Source organism: Camellia sinensis, chromosome 11, assembly GCF_055761805.1.
Source record: "Camellia sinensis isolate YWXY chromosome 11, ASM5576180v1, whole genome shotgun sequence".
NCBI lineage: Eukaryota > Viridiplantae > Streptophyta > Magnoliopsida > Ericales > Theaceae > Camellia > Camellia sinensis.
The window spans coordinates 146057769-146081398 of NC_138971.1; positions in this window are offsets into that span (position 1 = coordinate 146057769).

The following is a 23630-nucleotide window of genomic DNA, read 5'->3' on the forward strand; positions in this document are numbered from 1 at the left end:
ATACCAAAATGAGGTCTTTTGAAGCTCTTCAAGTTGGTTTGAATTGAATTTAAGTGTTTGAAAAAAAGAGACAACAGATAAGAGGTTGGATCGGTATTGAATGCTGTAAATGCTGTAATGAGCTCTCTTTCTTTGGAGTTTAACAGGTTTTTTCCCCCTTGAGCTTAAGTCTTTTGAAGTTGGGGTATTCATCTTCATGCTAGTTACTTCATCACCTTAGACTTGTGTGTTTTGGCAAGGAGTTTGTGGTGTTTTGCTGCTTTTTGATCTTAGATCATAAGAAGACTGAGAGAGTTTTTGTTTCTTGGTTGGTGTTTCTGGTGTTTTGCTGCTTTTACGTTTTGCTATTTCTAGACAATGATGAAAACATAAAAATGTCAACATTAAATCCCAGAGAAAATTGGACATGTCAGAGAAAATTACACATAAGGGAGAAAACTAAGGTGACCAGGGAAAATTATAAATGTTAGAAAAAATTAGACACTGAAAATTAAATGTCAAAGCACTAATTGTTTTCCTATGGAATACATCAGCCACAGAAAATTTCCATTCGCACAGAAAATCAACAAAGCAACATAAACATGCCAAAAAAAATTTCAATAATTTTTAAAATTACATATAGAAGTAAAATATAGCTAGAGAAAATTCAAAAAAGAAATATATATCTAGCAAGCACAGAAAATAAATATGACGGAGAAAAGTAAACATGGCAAGCCATAGAAAATTTACATTCCATAATTAGCAAGATAAAATAAACGAAACAACGTAAACATGTCATAGAAAATTACACAACATTGAAACCAAGAATTGAACAAAATAAACATACTAGAGAAAATTGAACATGGTAGACATACACAAGGGAGAAAACTAATATGGCCAGAGAAAATTATAAATTCTAGAGAAACTTAGACACTTACAAGAGAATATTAGGTGTTTTCGTGTGGAATACATGTGGTCACAGCTAATTTTCATTCCCAGAGAAAATAACCAAAGCAACATAAATATAACAAAGAAATTTTCAAAAATTGCTACAAATTACATATAGATGAAAATATAGCTAGAGAAAATTCAAGAAAGAAACATAAACCTAGCAAGCACAGAAAATGAAAATGTCAGAAAAAATTACACATTCTAGAGAAAATTTGCAATCCATAATATTAAAATGCTAGAGAAATTTACATACACAACCAGAGAAAATTAAACATGATAGAGACACACAAGGAACAAAAGTGATGTGATCAGAGAAAATTATAAATGCCAGAGAAACTTTGACACAGACAAGAGAGTAATAATACATATAGATGTAAAATATAGCTAGAGAAAATTCAAAAAAGTAACATAAACCTAGCAAGCACAGAAAATGAAAATGCCAGAGAAAATTACACATTCCAGAGAAAATAAGACATTCCAGAGAAATTTACAGGCAAAATCACTCAAACATGTTCAAGAATAAGATCAAAACACCGAAATAACTTTTTTCAAAATAAACATGCCAGAGAAAATTCAAAGAAGAAACATACATCAAGCAAATACCAGAGAAATTCAAATGCCAAAGAAATTTACAGATAAAATCACACAAACATATTCAAGAATAAATTCAAAACACAGAGAAATAACTTTTTTCAAATTCATGTAACTTTTTATTACGAAATTGAAATCCTAATTAATGAAAGGTTATTATAAAATGCAATTAACTGTGTTTCTAGAGAAAAACTCGTTGGATTGTAGAAAAAATTTACCAAAGTTAGGATGAAATGCTAATTACGAACTGATATGCCCTGAGATGAAAATGCAATGTGACAAAGATGAACTAAGATGATGATGAACAATGAAAATGGGGTTAGAGAAATTTGTGAGGAAGAAATGGGAAAGATTTTTGCAGAAGATAATGAAATTCTAATGTCGATGGTGAAGATGATATTGAAACCCTAATTCTGTTATTCTCTTGCTTGTGAAGATGGTTGGATGTTTGGAATGGAACTCAGTCATCGGAATTCAGTTCAGTTTCTGTGTTGATTTGTGAAGGGTATTTTGATCCATGAAACAATTAAAAATGCGCGCGATATTGTTGAGGGACCTGATGCATCACCCCTCTTTTTGGTGTCTTTTATCCCCTAAATTACAATTATTAGGAACCTTAAAAAAAATTCTCCAAAATGAAACGTCTTGCTTTCTCAAGATTTAGCTAAAAAATATCTTCTACATTTCTATTTGTTTTTTAAACATTCTTATTTAACTACAAAGTTTGAAAGACAAAAAAGTACAGTGAGAATCTTTCTTTAGAAATAAAGTATTTTTAGGGTTGGTTTGGGAAGTGGGTTGGCTTTTTAGTTTTTTGGTTTTTTTTGACTATTTTAGCCTGGGCTAAAAATTTTGGTTTGTGAAGGACTTTTTGACTTTTTGTTTTTTTTTTTTTGGCTTTTTTTATGAGAGAAGAGTGTAATGATTATGGGTTGGATGTGATATTTTATTTTTTGTGGCTAAAATAGCCTATTTTATTTTTTGTGGCTAAAATAGTAAAAAAAAAACCCAATCTAGCTCTTCGCAAACGGAGCCTAATGAGTTGCATCAACACGATTCCCAGTGTCACTCCTGTAGGGAAAAGCTGAAATAAATGAATTAGGATTATTTGCAATAGCTTTTTCTTTTTTCTTTTTTCTTTTTTTTTTTTTTTTTGAGTGATAATTTTAACTACTTATAGTTAAAGTAGAATTATGTTGTTTTGAAGTGTGTGATTTTAATGTTATTTTATTTTAATTTTAATTCAAATCATTAGATTATATATTTTATTATGTCTTGTTATAATAAAAAAAAAATTGAGTAAGGGTGTATTTGTTTGGACGAACTGGATAAGAGAGGATTGTAATCTATCGGACTGTGAGTCTTGGGATACATTGTCCCCAGACTATTTGGTTGGGCTGGATTTGTATCCTATGTTTGTTTAGTCATGAGATTAGATGTCTGGATTGAATTATTTTTAGTAAATCCAATGTTTGGTCGGACAGACTGGATAATGATAAATATTTAAAAGACTATTTTACCTTTGTAATTTATAATTTTTAATTAATAAATAATTTTAAATTTGTAATCTATAATTTATCATCTATAATTTATAATTTAACAACACTAAAAAATTTTAATTTATAAGGCCATAATTTTTAATTTATTATTTTCAATTAAATTAAATTGATAATTTATATTTTTTTATTTAATATATAATTTTAAATTAACAACACTAAAAAAATAATTTTATTTAATATATAAATTTAATTTTTTAACAACACTAAAAAAAATTAATTTATAAGGCCATAATTTTTAATTTATTATTTTTAATTAAATTTAATTTATAATTTATGATTTATATTTTTTATTTAATATATAATTTTAATTTTTTAACAACACTAAAAAAATTATAAGGCCATAATTTTTAATTTATTACTTTTAATTAAATTAAATTTATATTTTTTATTTAATATATAATTTTAAATTAACAACACTAAAAAAATAATTTATAAATGTTCAAAAAACTATTTTACCCTTTTCCAATTGTTTATTAAGTAATAGCATGAGGGTAAAATGGACATTTCACACATTAGTCCCATGGGATACCAATCCCATGGAAATAATCTCACCTCTCCCCCTATGATACAATAACCCCTCATATAAGGGACTAATAGTCCGGAGGAACTATTAATTCGGAACAAAAAAATTGAACCAAATAATAGACTATTAGTCCGAATGAACTAATGGTCCAATCCCATGAAATAATTCCTCAAAACAAATACACTCTAAGCTCATTGCAAGGAGATTATGACAAAGAAGATGGACTAAAGGTACTCACTCCTAAAAAATGATATATTATAAGAAATTATCTTTTTAGAGACAAATTTATTTTTTTAAAGACAAAATATTTTAATTGTCAAAAGTGTTATTATTATATTTGTAGCTACAAAATTGGACATTTAGTGATGAATTACTATCGTTTTGGGATTGAAATTTGTCTAAAAAATAAAACCTTTTTGGCATCAAATTGTTTTGACATTTTTAAAATTTTGTCGCTAAAAATCTTCTCTTTTTTTTAAACTTTTTTGTAACTAATTTTTTTTTGTCCCAAACCAAATTGTTTGATTTATTAGTGGTATTTTTAAAATCTCATCACTAAAAGACTTTTTTTTTTTTAAAAATGACCTTTTACCGACTATAAGAATTGATCCCGAAATGTTTTTCGTAATAAGAATTTTACTTTTGGAGAAAAAAATGTTTGGTTCCTCCATATCATTTAAATAGGTAAATTACATTTAGTACCCTTATACTTTTACCAAAATCACACTTTTAGTTATAACAATCAACCCCTTTATACGTCAAGTTGCAATCCCACCCTTCCATTCATCAACCATTTACAAAATTGATGAAATTTATCACTTGAAGCATATGCTGCTTTTTTCTTGCTGATTAACACTCGTAGACTTTTTATTAAAATCTCACTTTAATCCTCATACTTTCACCAAAATTTTACTTTAGTTCATCCACTTTCAATTTCTGTTAACTTTATTAATAGTAGATAGACGAAAGAAGATTGAAATTAGAATTAAAGTGTAGGGGATTAACTATTGAAATTGAAAGTGAAGGGATTAAAGTGAAATTGTAATGAAAGTACAAGAGTAATAAATGTAATTTATCCTCGTTGAAATTATTGTAATTACATTACAATAATTCGTACCGTAAAGAATTGGTTGATAATTGAGAAGATATGAGAGAGTGTGTTATTTTAGATTTCTTAATTGATTGCCACATCATAAAGCTTGAAAAATTGGGTCTAATTTTTAGACTAATACAGCAATGCCCTAACAAAAAACCTACAATGTTGATAACAAAATCTCTTAAAAACACTTTCTATGTATTACACAATTTTTGTAACTTACATTATTACAAAGTCTAATAATTTTTGACAAAATCTTTCAAAATTAAAATTCATGGGATTAGTTTTCATCTCAGCCTTCTTTATTGATGCAGTCTGGTTTGTATTATGCATTGTACTTTCATTTAAATACATCAATAATTTTTTTAAATTTTTTTTTATTGATTTAAAAAATATATATACTTTGACTGCAACCTGACAAAAATTGTGGCTGAGTTCAATAACGTATACATTGGTTTTTCAAGAAAAATCCACTTCAACTTTTTCAAAGTTGAATTTGTGGAAATATAATTTTGATCTGGAACTTAATCGGAAATTATGAGTCTATCTGGTCCAGTTTATGGAGTTGTTTATAATTTTTATTTTTTTTGCCATAGTGATTGGTATAGTTTTACTAGCAATTGTTAGGTGGGGACAGTTTTTGCTTTTTGATTATTAGTTTTTAGTTTGTTAAAAATTGCACCAACTAGGCCTTATATAGTCTGAAAAGCAATTTAAAAATATATATATATGATGTAAATTTGAATTTGGTGTTACATGAATCAACATTCATAATAAACTTGATCTATAAATTTTATTTTTTTAAATAATTCTTAAGGTTTTTTATTTTTATTTTTTTGTTTTGTTTTCTGTTGGACAAGGGAAGGCAGTGTCGATGATGGGCGGCGGTGGGTGCAGTGAGTTATGAAGAGAGATGGATAAGTATGGAGAAATTAAATTTTTAGGTTTTAATTTGTTTTAGTTTGGTTTAAAATTTTGAAATTTGGTTTAAGTATGAATTTATAATAAATTTTTTTGTAAAATGATGAGTGTAAATACAATTTTTTGTCAATTCAACTTACAGAGTTTGATTGATGGTTAAAATTGAGATCAAATAAAAAAAACATAGGATTTAAATTAAAATAATTAAAATTTTAGAATTTAATTTGTTGTGAGTGAGAGTCAAATCTTGATTTGTGTGTGTGTGTGTGAATTTTCTAATTATTTTTAGTGATTTTTTTTTTTCTTGAAGGATCTATAACTATATTATTATAAATTGCAATGCATTGGTAGGTGTTTGAAGTTTTAAACTCCTCGTTAACTTTTCAACGATTTTTGAACTTACTGTATTATTAAAAAATGATTTGTCGTAATGTTATTGGTCTTAAAATAATTGGACATTTTAAATAAAATTGAATTAAGTTATCTGATAAAGAAATAAATTAGGAGTTTCCATTAATTACCATTAAATCTTTTTAAAAAAATTTCCCTTTAAGATCTATCTTTCAAATTTTAATTAAAAATTATGAAATTAAAAAAAAATTAAATTAAAATTTCATCTCACAAACTTCTCTCCCATTGTCATTACTTTTTTTTTCATCAATTTGTTAATTTTTATCTATTATGCCTACTATATATTATTACAAAATATTTAGGGTCTTTGAATTTCTAACGCACAATTCATATTTTTTGTTATTGGTTCTCCCAACTTTTTGTTTTTATCTTTTGAATTTCAATAGTTATTCATTTTTTTAAATTATACTTCTTCTAAATAATCCGTAAAGACAATTTTTGAAAATAATGTATATACGTCATAAAAAATAAACTACCCCCTTCTCAAAGAGTTATGATTTATTGTGATTATTATTTGATTATACTTCAAATGGTATTCAACTATAACCGCATTATGTTTAACACCACAAATTATAATAATTTGCATAGCACTCCAAAAGAGAGTGTATATTGAGGTCATCGAAGTGAAAGGGTGCTGTTCATATTTCATATACTTGTTTTTGTAATTTAAATTATTCATTTTAAATGAGTTATTGATGTTTATTTATTTATTTTTGTACAGTTTTGTGACCTGATCAATTGGTTATCTGATTAATCTATTTTTTTACGTTAATAATTTACCAAATAAATTTTATAAAATAAATTATTCCAATCGCCAAAATAATCATAGATAAGCTCACAAAATTTAAACCGCACTATCCAGTCTATTTTCAGGGCCCGGAGACAATCATAACTGTCCAGTCTATTTTCATGGCCGAGAGGCAATCACAACTCGATGCCATCAACTTGTATAACACGATTCATCAATTAACATATGAAATTTTTCGAAATTAACGCTTGATTTGTTTAAACAAAAAAATGCATTTTTGAGATTTGTTTTTGTTTGGTTTTTTTTTTTTTTAAGGACATGGGAAACATTATATTAATAAAAAACAATAATAGTACATAATCAAGATCCCAAAAAGCCATCCCAACCAAACAAACAACAAACAACAAAAAAAAAAAATCCACCAAAAAAACAGTTACGATCCAGGGAAAACTACCAATCTATTCAAAGATGTGATTTGAAAAGCAAAAGTTGCTTGAAAGCCCGCTGCCCTCGTTAGCGTTGTCTCCGTCGTTGCTACCCAACTCCGCCACCGCTGCCACCGGAGAAGGAATGACACTCACAATGGCATGGGAAAAGAGTTGAGAGAGGAGGGAACCATTGTAGGGGTTGAAAATCAAAAAATTTATGTCGAAATCAGTTGAGAAAACTCTCAAAACTCCTATTTCGGACATAAGAAGTCCAGATTTACACTCTAAAACTGTAAATCTATACTCTAGGAGTGTAGTTCTACACTTTAGGGGTGGGAAAAGAGTTACCAGAATGTCGCCAGAGAACCACCTAAGCATTGCCGAAAATCTCCTACAGAGAGAGGCTGGACTATCATTTTTGATATTTTATATTTTAGAAACAAAAATCAACCGAAAACAAATCTGTTTGTGTGACAAATGTTCTACACTTCTGAAACATTAAAAACAAAATCGAACCAAAGCCTTATCAACACTCGTTACAATATATAAGTGTTTTAGTAACTAAAGTTTCTTATCCCTAAAAGTAAAATTTAGTTGCAAAAAATATTTAGAGATCAATATTTGTCATAGTGAGGATAATCGCTAAAATATCCCAATAAGTTAAAAAAAAAAAAAAAAAAAAAGACATTTAATAAAAAAAATTGAAATTGCCGCTAATAAATACAAACAAAAATTTTGATCTCAAAAGTATAATGACGAATCACTAATGTTTAAATTTTGTTGTTAAAAATATAATGATGACACTTTTACTAACAAAATATATTTTTGTCTTTCAAACCTTGTAGTGATTACACCACATTATTACCGCCACCACCATCACTCCCATTATTGTCACCACGACAAACTCCACCACCTCTATCACTCCACCATCATTACTACAACTATCACCATCAACCTATCACTTCTCTTACTGATACAATTATTAGCATATTAATTTTAAAAAAATTAAATATAATAAAATTATTTTTTAAAAATAATTTGATATTTAAGGATGTTTTTATTGATAAAATATTTTTGGAGGAAATAAATGGAGGATTAAGAAGAAAAGGGAGATGTCTCTCGCAATCCTTTGATTATTGACTATAAATAATTTTTTTGCAGCAAAATTTTTAAGTCTAGAAACAAAAGAATTTAGGGGTTGTTTGGATGTCCTAAATAAGTGCACTTTTCGACTTTTTGGACTAAAAAATTGAGGGGAAAAATATGTTTGTTTGGGTTAACTTTTTGACTTTTTTATGAAAAAATGTGTATTAAAAAATTGTATAAATTAGTGTGTAGGAAAAAATTAAGATTGAAAGTTATGCTGCCGTACTTTTTGACTTTTGGTGAATAGTGATAACTTTTTAATTTTTTGAATAATTTTTTAACTTTTTAACTTTTTTGGCACATGCTAAACTTGGCCTTAATATTTAAAATTCTTATATGTTGTACTGAGATTGCAGTGCAGTATATCTATTTATCTGTAGACTCTTATATTTGGACATGTTTAGATTAATAATTTTTATTTAACAAATTTTTCCTCAAATTTTTGTATCAAACACAACTTTAAATCCAGCGGCTCTACAGATGCTCTATAAGTAGAAATCCCCATCTATTCTGAATTTTTGTGTGATGGAAATCTAACTACTTGAACGTGAACCACAAGTAGAAATATAATTCATATGGGTCTCTTGATTCAATGACAGCTTTTCAGTGGTAGAAATTGACTAGTGTTGACAGCTTTTCAGCCGGAGACTTAGGAATGATAATTTAAACCTGATTCGATGGGGATCCGACCCCCCGACCCCGATTGGAACGAGTTTTCTTTGAAAATTATTCCCATAGAGCCGGGGATGGTATTAAAAATAAAATTCCCGATAGTTTTCTGGCCGGGGACGGGGATAGGTCCCCCAACTCTGGACCAGGCCCGGCCCCGCCCCGACTAATCCCCGGCTCTATATATATGACTAATTCCCGTATCTATATATATATATTATATGTTTAGGTTATGTTGTGTCACTTCTCTTCTCTCAGCCTCTCTCTCACTCGCATTACACTCACTTATCTCAGCTTCTCTCCCTCTCTCTCTGCTGTGTAGTTCTTGAGATGAAGATCAATGGCGGACGAGTGCGTGCAGATGGGTGAAACAGAGACCTTCACTTTCCTTCCAAGCCGAGATCTTCACCAGATCTATAGAGCCCCTCCTCCTCCGCTCTGAGAGCTCTTTCCCCAACACAGCGCCGTCGACGGTCCAAACGAACCAGGCCCTCCGACGACGACGACGAGTCCCACCTCCTCTTCCTCGTCCTCCGACGAGATCGATCGAGCATAGTGCAGATTTGCTCAAGATCTTCGCCGCTGCATGATGGAAGGTATTACCAAATCTAGTTTCTCTCTCTCTCTCTCTCCCTCCCTCCTCCGTCGTCCTCTCAGATCTGTGTGTCTTATGTCAACATAAATTTCAGAACATAAACCTTACACTTTTGATCATTTACCATGTGTATTATCAAGAAATCAAGACAAAATGACATACATGAATCCATTGATGAACGGTTAAACGGAAGCGTGATTATCAATGAACTCTTTGTTATTGATTATATTATTGCCTTCTAATCCTTTCCCCTTTGGTGCCTTGTGTTTCTCCTTGAGAGGATTTAGGAAAAAATGGCAGTGTTCTTATTTTTCCACTTGGGAAGGAATAGGGACCATAACCTTTTAAAGGTTGTAATTGGTTTTCCAAAACTAAAAGGTTGTGGAAGTTCAAAAGGAATGAAAACCAACTTTAACCATTATTGGTTTTAATTTCTATTTATTGGTTTTCAAAACTGAAAGGTTGTGGAAGTTCAAAAGGAATGAAAACCAACTTTAACCAATATGTTTTAATTTCTATTTCTGCCCCTCATAGAAATAGAAATTATACAACTAGTATCTACACATTAGGTCCATAACACATATACCCTTAAGCCTATTAACTAAATTGAATCACTTAAATTGTAGGCTTCTTATAAATGATAACACCATATTTAATTATGTGGTCCCATTGAGACATTATCTAACAATCTCCCACTGGACCACATATGTATCCTGAAAAATGTGCTTAACTTTAGTGAGCTCAGAAATTTGTCATCATAACTTGAGGGTATCCAAACAATCTTGTCCATTAACTATATTAATATAGGATCAAAGCGGTCTTCGTTACATCAATCGTAACTCGACCCACCAATGGTCACGTATACTAATACAGCTAAATGACATAGATCAATCATGGATGCGTAGCATGGAAATTACATGTGATGTGATCCATACATGCCTATTTTCAACTGGTCCTACTTAACTTTATTGAGATCAATACTTCACAATACGTAACAGAGCGTAATAAACTGAATATTTCATTTCTGCTGAAATTAATCTAATTACATAGATAAAACTCAAGACTGACATAAAGCAGTAATATAAATACAAACTCCCACTAAACCAGAATGTTCTCAAATAGAACAACACCCATCTGAGCAGTGTGCTCATGAAAGACCTTGGGTGGTAGTCCCTTCATAAGTGGATCTGCTATCATGGAGTTTGTCCCAATGTGCTCTATGGAAATCTGTCCACTCTGCACTCTTTCTTTTACAACTAGGAACTTGATATCAATATGCTTTGATTTTGTCGAGCTCCTGTTGTTATTGGAATATAAAACTGCAGACTTATTGTCACAATATAACTTAAGTGGTCTTGCAGTGCCTTCCAAAATACGCAACCCAGTGACAAAATTCGGCAGCCATATCCCTTGGTTTGATGCCTCATAACATGCTACAAATTCTGCGGCCATGGTGGATGAAGCTATGAGCGTCTGCTTTGTAGACCTCCAAGAAATTGCTCCGCCAGCTAACAGATAAATATAGCCTGATGTGGATTTCCTACTGTCTTGGCATCCAGCAAAATCGGAGTTGGAATATCCAATGACCTCTAACTTATTTGATCTCCTATATGTGAGCATATATTCCTTTGTTCTTTGTAAATATCGCATAACACGCTTGACTGCTTTCCAATGATCCATGCCAGGATTACTTAAATATCTGCCTAACATGCCAACTATAAACGCAATATCCGGACGCGTACATACTTGAGCATACATTAGACTCCCTACAGCCGAGGCATAAGGAATCTTCTGCATTTCTTGAATTTCAAGACTGTTCTTCGGGCATTGGCTGAGACTAAACTTGTCTCCCTTAGCAACCGGGGTTTCACCTGATTTACAATTTTGCATGCCAAATCTATTGAGTACTTTTTCGATATAGCTCCTTTGTGATAATCCCAGAATACCCCGAGAACGATCTCGGAGTATTTCGATTCCTAATACAAAGGAAGCATCACCAAGATCTTTCATTTCAAAATTCTTAGATAGAAATCTCTTGGTGTCATGCAATAAGTTTATATCGTTTGTGGCAAGCAATATGTCGTCAACATATAAAACCAAAAATATGTGTTTACTCCCACTGAACTTGTGATACACACATTCATCAACAACATTAGTTTCAAAACCATACGAAGTGAGAATTTGATGAAATTTGAAGTACCACTGACGAGAAGCTTGTTTGAGTCCATAGATGGATTTAGTCAATTTGCAAACCATATTCTTTGGGTCTCCTGACACAAAGTTTTCTAGCTGCACCATATAAATTGTTTCTTTAATGTCACCATTAAGAAAAGCTGTTTTGACATCCATCTGATGCAACTCAAGATCAAAATATGCAACAAGCGCCATAATTGTCCTAAAAGAATCTTTCGAAGAAACTGGAGAGAAAGTTTCTTTAAAGTCAATTCCTTCTTTTGAGTAAAGCCTTTGGCTACAAGACGTGCCTTATACCTCTCCACATTACCATTTGAATCCCTTTTGGTTTTAAATATCCATTTATAACCTACGGGCTTCGCACCAACTGGTAATGAGACAAGTTCCCAAACTTTATTGTCTTGCATAGACTTATATTCTTCATTCATGGCTTCTATCCACTTATGAGAGTTGGAACTTTCCATGGCTTGACGAAAGTTGATTGGATCATCTTTCGACATTCCATTTTCTACCTCATGTTCCTGGAGATATACAATATAATCATTTGAAAATGCAAATCTCCTTTCTCTAGTGGATCGCCTTAATGGCACAGATTCTTGAGGTTGAGGTTGTAAAGTTTGTTCCTCAGGAACAATTACCTCATCTTGAATGGGGGTTTGAACTATATTATCTTGAACAACATTGTCTGGTTGAGGATCCGAAATTACTTCTCGAGCAATGACAGGTATAGGAACCTGTGATTGGTCAAAAGTAGTAGTAGGAAGTGGGATTACTCCTGCTTCCTCCTCAAAGACAATGTCTCTAACTGGATTTCTCCCCCTAAACTCAACATCCTCAAAAAATGTTGCAATTCCCGTCTCAAATATTGACCTATTTGTGGGATCATAAAACTTGTAACCCCGTGATCGTTCGGCACATTAAGTTACCAAACAGATAATCTCTAAATAAATTAATTTAATGACAACATCTCAAGATACCTAGCACAACATTAATACCAAGCCTTTGGGTAGTGATATTAACTGTAAGTGGTATTCTTGTTGTAATGATCAAACATTGACAATAAGTTATGTCAAATAACAAATCTATCTTTTGATGGATTTATTATTCACATTAGGTTTTCTTGACAATTGGCACATGTTTATCACCACAAAATGTGTGTGTAATTCTGCCAAGTCTTAATCATGTCTTTGGACCGATAAATACCCGCATGAGATACACAAACATGAACTTCAAAACATTCCATATAAAACAATCTAGACAAGAGAGATCACTTTTGTGACATCTTGTTTGAATTGACTTATATTGAGAATGTTAGAAAATTAAATTTCTGTAGACGTTGTATGAAATTACATTAAATTTAAAGATTTCTAAATTTGTGACCCCGTATATGTTATATAATCTGCAGCAATTCCAATTATATATATACGTATATAAATAGAATTGACGGGTCCAAAAACAAATAGTTTTTTTTTTGGATGTTCAAAATTAAACCGATCAAATCGCAAGATATATCTATATATATATAAATACATGATGTTCATCCATTTGAGAGAAAAAAAAAAACTGCCCACCGAATCATTTTACAATTCCAGAAAACAGATTGCCATTTTCACAGAACAAAACAGGAAAAAATAGAATTTACATCCATAAGAAAATTCAGAATCTGATTCTAGGAAACTAAATAGAATGAATAAAGCATATCAATTCTGATAAGACACATGATATGCATGCTCTGATACCAATTGTCAACATAAATTTCAGAATATAAACCTTACACTTTTGATCATTTACCATGTGTATTATCAAGAAATCAAGACAAAATGACATATCTGAATCCATTGATGAACGGTTAAACGGAAACGTGATTATCAATGAACTCTTTGTTATTGATTATGTTATTGCCTTCTAATCATTTCCCCTTTGGTGCCTTATGTTTCTCTTTTGAGAGGATTTAGGAAAAAATGGCAGTGTTCTTATTTTTCTACTTGGGAAGGAATAGGGACCATAACCTTTTAAAGGTTGTAATTGGTTTTCAAAACTGAAAGGTTGTGGAAGTTCAAAAGGAATGAAAACCAACTTTAACCATTATTGGTTTTAATTTCTATTTATTGGTTTTCAAAACTGAAAGGTTGTGGAAGTTCAAAAGGAATGAAAACCAACTTTAACCAATATGTTTTAATTTCTATTTCTGCCCCTCATAGAAATAGAAATTATACAACTAGTATCTACACATCAGGTCCATAACACATATACCTTTAAGCCTATTAACTAAATTGAATCATTTAAATTGTAGGCTTCTTATAAATGATAACACCACATTTAATTATGTGGTCCCATTGAGACATTATCTAACATCTTATTCTATTAATTTTTTTTTTTTTTTTTTTTTTTTTTTTTTGTAGTTGATCTGTTGTTGATGTTGAAAATGTATGTGTGTCTCTATGTTGTCGCTGATCTATTTGATGATATTGATGATTTTGTGCATCTCTCAGATCTGTGTTATTGTTGTTGTTGAAAATGTATGTGTAATGTTGTTATTGATGATGTTGAAACAAATTTAGGCTGGGTAATTTTTGGGGTCGGGGAAACCCGATCCCCAATCGGGGGCGGGGATGGGGAGAGTAATAGGTTCCCCGTCGGGGATCGGGGCCGGGGACGGGGCAATGCTCACCATCGGGGATCGGGAACAGGGAGGGTGATCCCCGGCCCCGCCTCGCCCCGTTGTCATTCCTACGGAGACTCCTAGGTTTAGGGGTGGGTATGGATCGATTGCGATCACGGAATCTCCAATCCGTTATTTGTCTGTCAAATTGACAGATTGGAGAAAATCAGTCCACATCCGTCAGCCAATCCGGCGGATGTGGACTGAATGGATTGGCGGATGGATGTGAATCGATTTGGCAGTTTAAAATTTTATAAATTTTTAACATAATTCAATTTGTGTACTTCCTCAAAATAAATAAATAAATAAATATTACAATCAATGACTTAAAAAAATATTACAATCACTGCATGCCTCATTCAAAGAAAGAAAGTTTTAAACTTTAGAATATTCCAATCACTGCATGTCTCATCCACATAAAGTGTTACAGTTGTGCTTCTTAAAATATAAAAACAATTCAAACCACCAAAACTATTAACAGAACAGTAGTAGAGATTGTATGTCTCTGTGTTGTTACATCTATATCTGTTTTTGAAAATAAAAGCCAACCAGCATATATCATCATTTTTATTTATTATTGTTAAAGTTAGATTTAAAAATCAAAAAAATATAGATAAATAATACATTTATTTTTTTCAATTCAAAAAATATATTTAAGTTGAAAACTCTTTTTCAACATAATATTTGAACTCTTTTTCAATTGAAAACATAAACAGAATATCTAAACAAATTGAAAATATGAAGCCATATAAATTACTAAGAATGCTCGCGGTTTGGCGATTCGGTTGCGGCCAAATGAATCTCAAATCCGCTATCCGTTCAAAATTAGGCAGATTGAAAAAAATCAATCAACAATCGTCCGCTCGTCATCATGCATCCGTCTAAAATGTGACGAATTAATTCGATTCAATCAATGTAAACAGATCAATATATCCGTTACCCACCCCTACTTAAGTTCGCTTCATTTGGTAACCATGGGCGGAAGAAAATGTCTTTGGTGTCTACGGATTCTGTGTTCGGTTCTTTCTCTCCAAGTAACACAGCTGGAAAGTTTCTCCGCATTAGGCACGATGGGTGGAAAGGTTGACTTGATGTGGGCCTGTAGAAAATTTGTGAAATTAGGCACAGATAGGGAAGAAATTATCGAGTGCTTTAGAACATCAGGTCCAGGTGATTGAGTATCTGCTCATTTAACACACAATTTTGTGAGAAGGGTTGGGCTAAAAAATAACTCACTAAAAAATAAAATAAACTAAAATAATTAATAATACAAAATATCACATCTCTAATCTATAATTATTTTATTTTTTTTCTTATAACCATCAAATTAACTATGTAAAAAAAAAGCTAATCAACTTTTCAAATACAACTATTTTAACCAAGTTAAAATAACTAAAAAAATTAAATAGTTAACTTCCTAAACAAGGCCAGTCGGACCACCAACTAATCACAATGATCTTGGTTTTGGACCCATCCAATAACTTTTTACAATCTTGGGGTGGATTGTTGGTTTTTTTTTTTCTTTGACATTTTTTATATCCATTTTTATTATTCTACCATGCTTTCACAATTTCTCATTTATTAATGTTGTATATAATTACTGATTAAAAAAAATGTTGTATATAATTATTTATGTCACATCTACATTAAATAAAATATAAAAAAAACTAGTATAAGCAAAAAAATGATGAGACAAAAGGGTAACCCAAAAGGCCCCTTCTATCAAATTACTTGTTTGAGTTTTAAGTCTTTTGTATCAAAATAAATAAAAATTATAAAATTTGTGACTCCTACGGTTGTTATTTAAGTAGAAATGCACATCTTACTGTATCAAGTTGAATATTCCTAAAAAAAATAAAAAAATTAAATATTTGAACTTATATATAATACGATAATATAAGAATTTAAAATCCGTGGATATATATTTCATATGATCCCTATGAGAATTTAATTTCCATTAAAATATACTTCAAAGAGCACTTTTAATTCATGGACAGCTTTTCAATGACATGTGACCTTATAGTATAAATATATTTTTTTTAAGTCTTAAAAATATGAAGTTAGATTGGATGGGTAGGGCAAGCCATCCCCTATCTTACCACCACTATCACTATTACTATCAGCCAATCACTTACATTAGCAATACAATTATTAATATATTAATTTTAAAATTATAATTAAATATAAAAAAATATTTTTTTATGAAATATTTTTTATCCAAATAAATGGAGGATTGAGAAAGAATGGGAGGTGTCTTCAATTATTAGTATATTAATTTTAAAATTATAATTAAATATAAAAAATATTTTTTTTTTGAAATATTTTTTATCCAAATAAATGGAGGATTGAGAAAGAATGGAAGATGTCTTCGGCAATACTTTGACTGCAATCTTGACTGTAAAATTAGTGGTTGAGCTGAATAACATATGCACTGATTTTTCTAAGTAAAATTAATGTAGTCAAGTGGTGAAGAAAGGAACACAATTCCCTCGGAATAACTTGTTCACTAATTCATTGAATTGTTCCACTGTGACAAGCACAGATTTGGAGTGGTTGTTGTCGGTGAACCAAAGTAGTCAAAGTTTATTTTAGGTTTTATTTTGATAATTTGAATTATTTATTTTTTAAAAATATATTGTATAAAATAAATTTGTAAAAAGTCAAATTGATCGAATATCGATAATTCTTTTATCAAATTACATTTGTATTTAATTTTATATTCAAAATAACACTTGTCATTCTCAGATATCATTAAATCTTTTATAAAATTATATTTGTGTTTAGTTTTATATTTAAAAATAATTCTTGTCATTCATTTTTTTCGATACGCATGTTTTGATGAGTGAGCTACCAATATCTAATCAATTTAATTTTTTACAAATTTATTTTACACGATATACTCTAAAAATAAACAATTCGAATTATTGAAATAAAACTTGAATTAGGCCACAATAAATGCACAACCGTGAATGTTGTGCTTCATGCACAACAAACACCCCAATGTCGACGAGCACAGTCTCAAACAAATTATCAAAAATATCCACTGTTTTTTATTCTTTTCTGGTTATTTTTCTAATTAATCAAAAAAAATTGAAAGTGCCCTCTTTATTTATTGTTATCCTTTAACTAACCAAAAAGAAAAGAAAAAAAGAAAAAAGAAAAAAAAGGTCTTGTTTTTTCAAGATTCAGCTAAAAAAATATCTTCTACATTTCTATTTGTTTTTTAAACATCTGTTTTTAACTACTAATTACAGCTTTACAGTCAATTAGACAATTATAACCTTCATTAAAACTAGGATTAAAATATCATTAGGATATGTTTGATTAGTAGGATTATAACATAGGATTGAGAGTGTTAGTACATGGATTCACAATCCGACATTTAATTGCAAATTTTATTAAGCAGATTACGTGTATGAAAAACATTTAATCTGACAAAATTGACAAATTTTTAATATTGAAAGAAGTTGAGGATCATAATTTCAATTATAAAAGAAAAAAATGAATATATAAAAAATGATTATCTCACTAATTTAATTGAATAACTAATCATACACTAATTCATGGAATTATTAATCATTTCACTATTAATCTTGTTAATCAAACAAGCCTTAGTAAACTTAAAAATGTCTTCCGTGTCACACGTTAATCTCTAAAATTTAATTTTGTTAATTTCTTCTCCAAATTATAATTTAAGTTTATATGATGTAATTTTTGACTATCATTTAAATATTTAATGAAATAATAATAAAATAAGAACATCTATATATTACCAAATTTTGTCATAGACTTTTATCACCGAATAAATGGCAAGATATTAATTGTTATCATTAATGCTTTACTAGCGGCCGGGGTACACGCATACATGTGCAAATTGTTTGAAATTATGATGTCAAATTCACATGTTTCGAAATTCATATTTTTCTCTAATAGAGCAGCATCATAAATTATTTATTCTAAAAAGCAAATATCGTAAAGCAACTTGCAAAAATAAAAATAAAATACGTATGTATTTGGCAGAATAATGTATGAACTAGTTGGAGTATTTTTATTTTTTGTTCAAAATTTGGTTAGCTCACATGCTTCGAAATTCATATTTTTCTCTAATAGAGAAGCATCATAAATTATTTATTCTGAAAAGCAAAAATCGTAAAGCAACTTGCCAAAATAAAAATAAAATACATATGTATTTGGCAAAATAATGTACGAACTAGTTGGAGTATTTTTTATTTTCTGTTCAAAATTTGGTTAAGCATAAAAACACTAACCCAAGCCTCTTAAACACTTACCATCAAAAACAAATTTGAAAAGCACTGAATTCTTTCTTAAAAACCAGGGGCGGCTCAAAGGCTTGGCCAAGGGTGTCACCCAAACCCCCTGGCTGAATTTTTATTATTATTATTATTATTATTATTATTATTATTATTATTATTATATAAATATTAGATTTTAGGAAAAAATTAGTAATTGAACCCACTAAAATACAACTTTGAACTCATAATTTTAAATCCTACTCTTTTGAACCCACTATTTGATAGTGTTGATAATGAGCTTATTATGCAACGATTTCAAAATATGAAATCTCGTCGTGGTCAATTGTAGAAGCTCGTGTATTAGCATGTCTTTTTGCTTAAATAATAGTATCAATATATTGAAATATTTTTGTTTATAATTTTAGAATTTAAATTAATTTGTTGATATTTTTTCTCCATATGTGATATAATGATTAATGTGAATTTTCTGTAAGATATATGGTATTTAAGTTTTTGATTGACACCACTGACAAAAATTTCTGAAATCGCTACTGTTAAAAACACACACACAAAAAATAATAATAAATAAATAAACAAACAAATTTTAAAAGACGAAAAACCAAAGAAAAAAAAAAGGACGAAAAACAAACAAAAAAATATTAATTTTTTTAAGAATGTTGAATTCTTTTCTTAAAACACACCAAAAAAATAAAGAAAATAAACAAACAAATTTAAAAAAAAAAAAAAAACAACAACAACAACAGAATTTATACACCAAAAAACAAAAACAAAAGCTTAAAAAAGTGAATAATGAAAAAGATGAATATAAAAATAAAAGAGCACACAAAATAGAAAAAATACAAACCAAGACTCTTAGAATATTATAATCAAAGAGATTTGATATACGCAAAATAAATAAATAAATAGTGAAATCTGTTAACATTAAAAAAAATAATAAAACCAAAAGAAAAAATTGTTTTTTTTTAGAATACTAAATTCTTTCTTAAAAAAAAGCACACTGTCACGCCCCATATTTTATTACTCGGATAACATTACCAATATTCATTAATTAAGTCCATTTACAAATATCAATTCATCATTTAATGAAATGATGAATAATTAAATATACATGTTCCCTCTCGTGATACAATAATGTCATTTACATACAAATAAAATAAATGTCCCGAGGCTTACAATAAAAGAAAGGACACTACTCTTTACAAAAAATAGCACTCAACCAAACAAACGAATGAAGTAGTACAATCCATCACCACATTACACTTATGGAATGGTAAAACCCATTGTTTGATCTTCAAATCTAAAAAGCATTCCCTGTACACAAGTGCAGGTAGGGGGTGAGCGACCACTAGCTCACCAAATAATCTCATATTATAATATTAGAAGATATGCGGGTACAAAATTGTGATGACCAGGTTCGTGAATCGCCTCACTTTTCCTTAGTTGTGTGGATTCGTAGTTTTGAAAACTCTTATTAAAAGTTTCTTTCTTATTTGTTTCCTTTCGGAAATTTCATTTGTTCCGGAAGGTATAAGATTGGATCCGGAGGGGCTGCGAACTTAACTGGAAAATTCTGGGCTGGGAAGCAAGGCCTCACATGCGGGGGCATTGGCCGCACGTGCGGGATGGGGGCCGCACGTGTGGGAAATAGGGGAGGCTTGGGGTGCATACTGGAATAAATGCAGGTGCGGTGAGGTGCCACACGTGCGAGGGTGAGAGCCGCACATGCGGGAGGCACACGCCACACGTGCGGGAATGGGCTTCGCACATACGGGAATGGGCTCCACACTTGCAGGAAAAGCCCAAATCCGACGGCTCTATTTCTTTTTCTCTTTTTGACTGGGAATATCTCATATTTCTCTTATATCTCTCTCTCTAAAAATACCATATTCTCTCATTCCTCTCTAAAAGCCCTCATCTAGCACGTCAAACAAGTGATCCTTCTCAATCCATTGAGATTTTGAACCAAATTCTTCTCAAAGCTTAAAGAGCTAACCAAGGGCTACCTTTGGAGTGATGGAGATCTTATTTCAACACCCACATTTTTTTTAAGGCTTTCATCTCATCTTGATCAACAAGCTTGAGGCGGGGAGGTTTTCTTTGAGTTATATATACATTTATGCTGGATTTTGTTGATTTAATGGTTTCTTTAATGATATTGAAAGTTTGGTTTGCCTCTTAAATGTTGGGGGTTTTAAAAATGGGTTTAATCTATCTCTCTCTCTAAACTATTTTCTTGAGGGTTTTAAATCACATGGTAGGAGAGGTGATGTTTTGGGAAGTGACCTTTTCAAAAGATGGGAGAATGTTGATTTGGAGAAAAACCCTAGAATTTGGGGTTGAAGAATATGTTGAGGATCCATGAAATATTATTACTACCAAAGTTATTATTGTTTTCTTGTGTGACAAATGTGATGAAGAAAGGGAACTTTCTTAACAATGTTGATGAAGGAGAAATGGTAGAGAATATGTCGAATAGTTATTTTATTTAGTGTTGTTAAAATGTAGTTATTCTTGATGAATCTAAATGGATGCATGGTCATCTTATGAATCTTACAATTGGAATGAGAAGTGGAAATTACAACTACTAATGGGATAGTGTATGGAAAATGTCGAGAATTGAAAAGATGTGCATTGCATTGATAGTTGTTGTATTGGCATTTAATTCAGTTGATCATTGTAAATCCTTAAATAAAGAAATTGAAAGCTCATATTGAAAAGAGATGCTTGTGAAAATGAGTTTATTGAATTGTTTGGGGTAAATACGTTGGTGAGTCCGGATATGGGGTGTAGAGGACATTGATTAAGTTGGCCTGAGTATCCAGGGTAAAAGACCGAAAACACACGCGGAGTAGGTACCACGTGCCTTCCGGTTAGTTACCAGTAAAGTGGGGTTATGGTAGAGCTTGTTATGCCTATTTGCAGACACCAACTTAGGGATTACCTGAGTCGTATTTACTGCCCTGGGATTTTGATATAAAACATTTTGAACTGTTGGAACTTCCATATTTTTATGGTGCATGATGATTTTCAACAGAAAAAGATATGATTTCCTTTTAATGGCATAGCATGGCATGAGCATTTTCATTTTATGGGAATTGCATAAATGTATATACTTTGTTAAGAATTTTCTTACTGGGCTTTGTGCTCACCCCTATGGGATTTTGGTGCAAGAAAGGATGTGGTGAACCCGCCCAACTAGGGTGTGGTAGTATGCTTTTGAGAGTGTAAGACTCTTTTGTTGTGATTGTAAATTTTGGAAGCCAAGGGCTATTTGTGTATGGATCCGAGAGACCATTGTTGTGTAACCGAGCTGAAGCCTTGGAATATGTAACCCTTGAGGGCATTTTGTAGACTTTTGGGATTGGATGTTCTACATGCTATAGATTCATATGTTCTACACCATTGAATGTATAATTTGCATGTGGGGCTATTTTGTACGAACCTTATTGATTAATGATATAAAAGTTGGAGAATTGCTCTTATTCTTTAATGGATGTTGGTTGATGTATCTATTTCATGTTGGATCATTTTGGGGGCGTTACAAAAATACTCATACATATACGTGAAATCATATCATGTCAAAACCATATGATTCTATTACATAATCTCTTAAATCCAATTTATTTAATTAACCATAATTAGTTAACTTAAATAAATAAGCATGCCTCAATAACAACATGACCTCCCTTTCAAATTATTCAATTACCCTCATTGTCAATTGAATCAAATAATTAAACAATTCATAATAGCATCTAACAAAGCATCAAATACATTTTATACAATCTTATGAGATGAATGCATATGCCATGTCATGCTCAAAATATTCTTCTCATTTTTTAAAAATCTTGTGCACAATGCCAATTTGAAAACACATTAATCCAACAATTTCAATAAATTCCCAAGGTGGTAAATATGACTCAGGTAATCTCTAGGCTGGTGTCTGCAAGTAGGCATATCGAGCACTACCAAATCCCCACTTTACTGGTCTTTCACCGGAAGGCACGTGGTATCTCCTCCGTGCGTGTTTTCGGTCTTTCATCATGGACACTCAGGCTAACTTAAACCAATATCAAACTACACTCCCTATCCAGACTTACCAACGTATTTACCCAAAACAAATCCAAATGATCTTGTTTCACAAAAACAATTCCTTTCTCAAAACAATAGTTTTCAATTGTATTTCGAAATCCATGATAACAATGAAATGGAATGGCAACACAATATGTAACAATGCATTAGAATAGTTCCAATTTCAATTCCACCACACAATGCTCCATTGTGATCAATTTCCATATCTCTATCAATGTAATACCATGATACAATCCCAAGAGATAATATAATAACGTCAATGTTCATGTATTTACCACATGTAAATTAACAACTTCTAACTTAGTCTTTTCAAGACCATTCAACATTATCCTTTATATAAAACAAACTTCCAAAATCAAACATTTTCTTACCTTTACAAGAATCTCCTCCTTTAAATACCAACATGGTAATCCTCTACCGGTTACCAAAAACCAAAACTTTTAAACAATAGGTTCATCAATAGCAATAACATGTAACACCAAAGCGGGTTCAAGATTTCATCAATTTCTAACTCACATACTTTATCAATGAAAAGTAATTACAATATTTTCAAAACTCATCTCCATCCCAAACATTAAATAGAATCAAATTCTCATTTTTCTCATGCAAATAAAATCTCAAGATCTTCAAATTAAATCATAATTCTCAATAAACATAAATGAATATTCCAACACTTAATCAATTATATCAAAATCTTCTCTTGACTATAATTATAAAATATAACACGAGTGTTCACTTTCCAATTATCAACATCAACCCCATCAAATTAAACCCAGGAAAATAATAAATAAAATA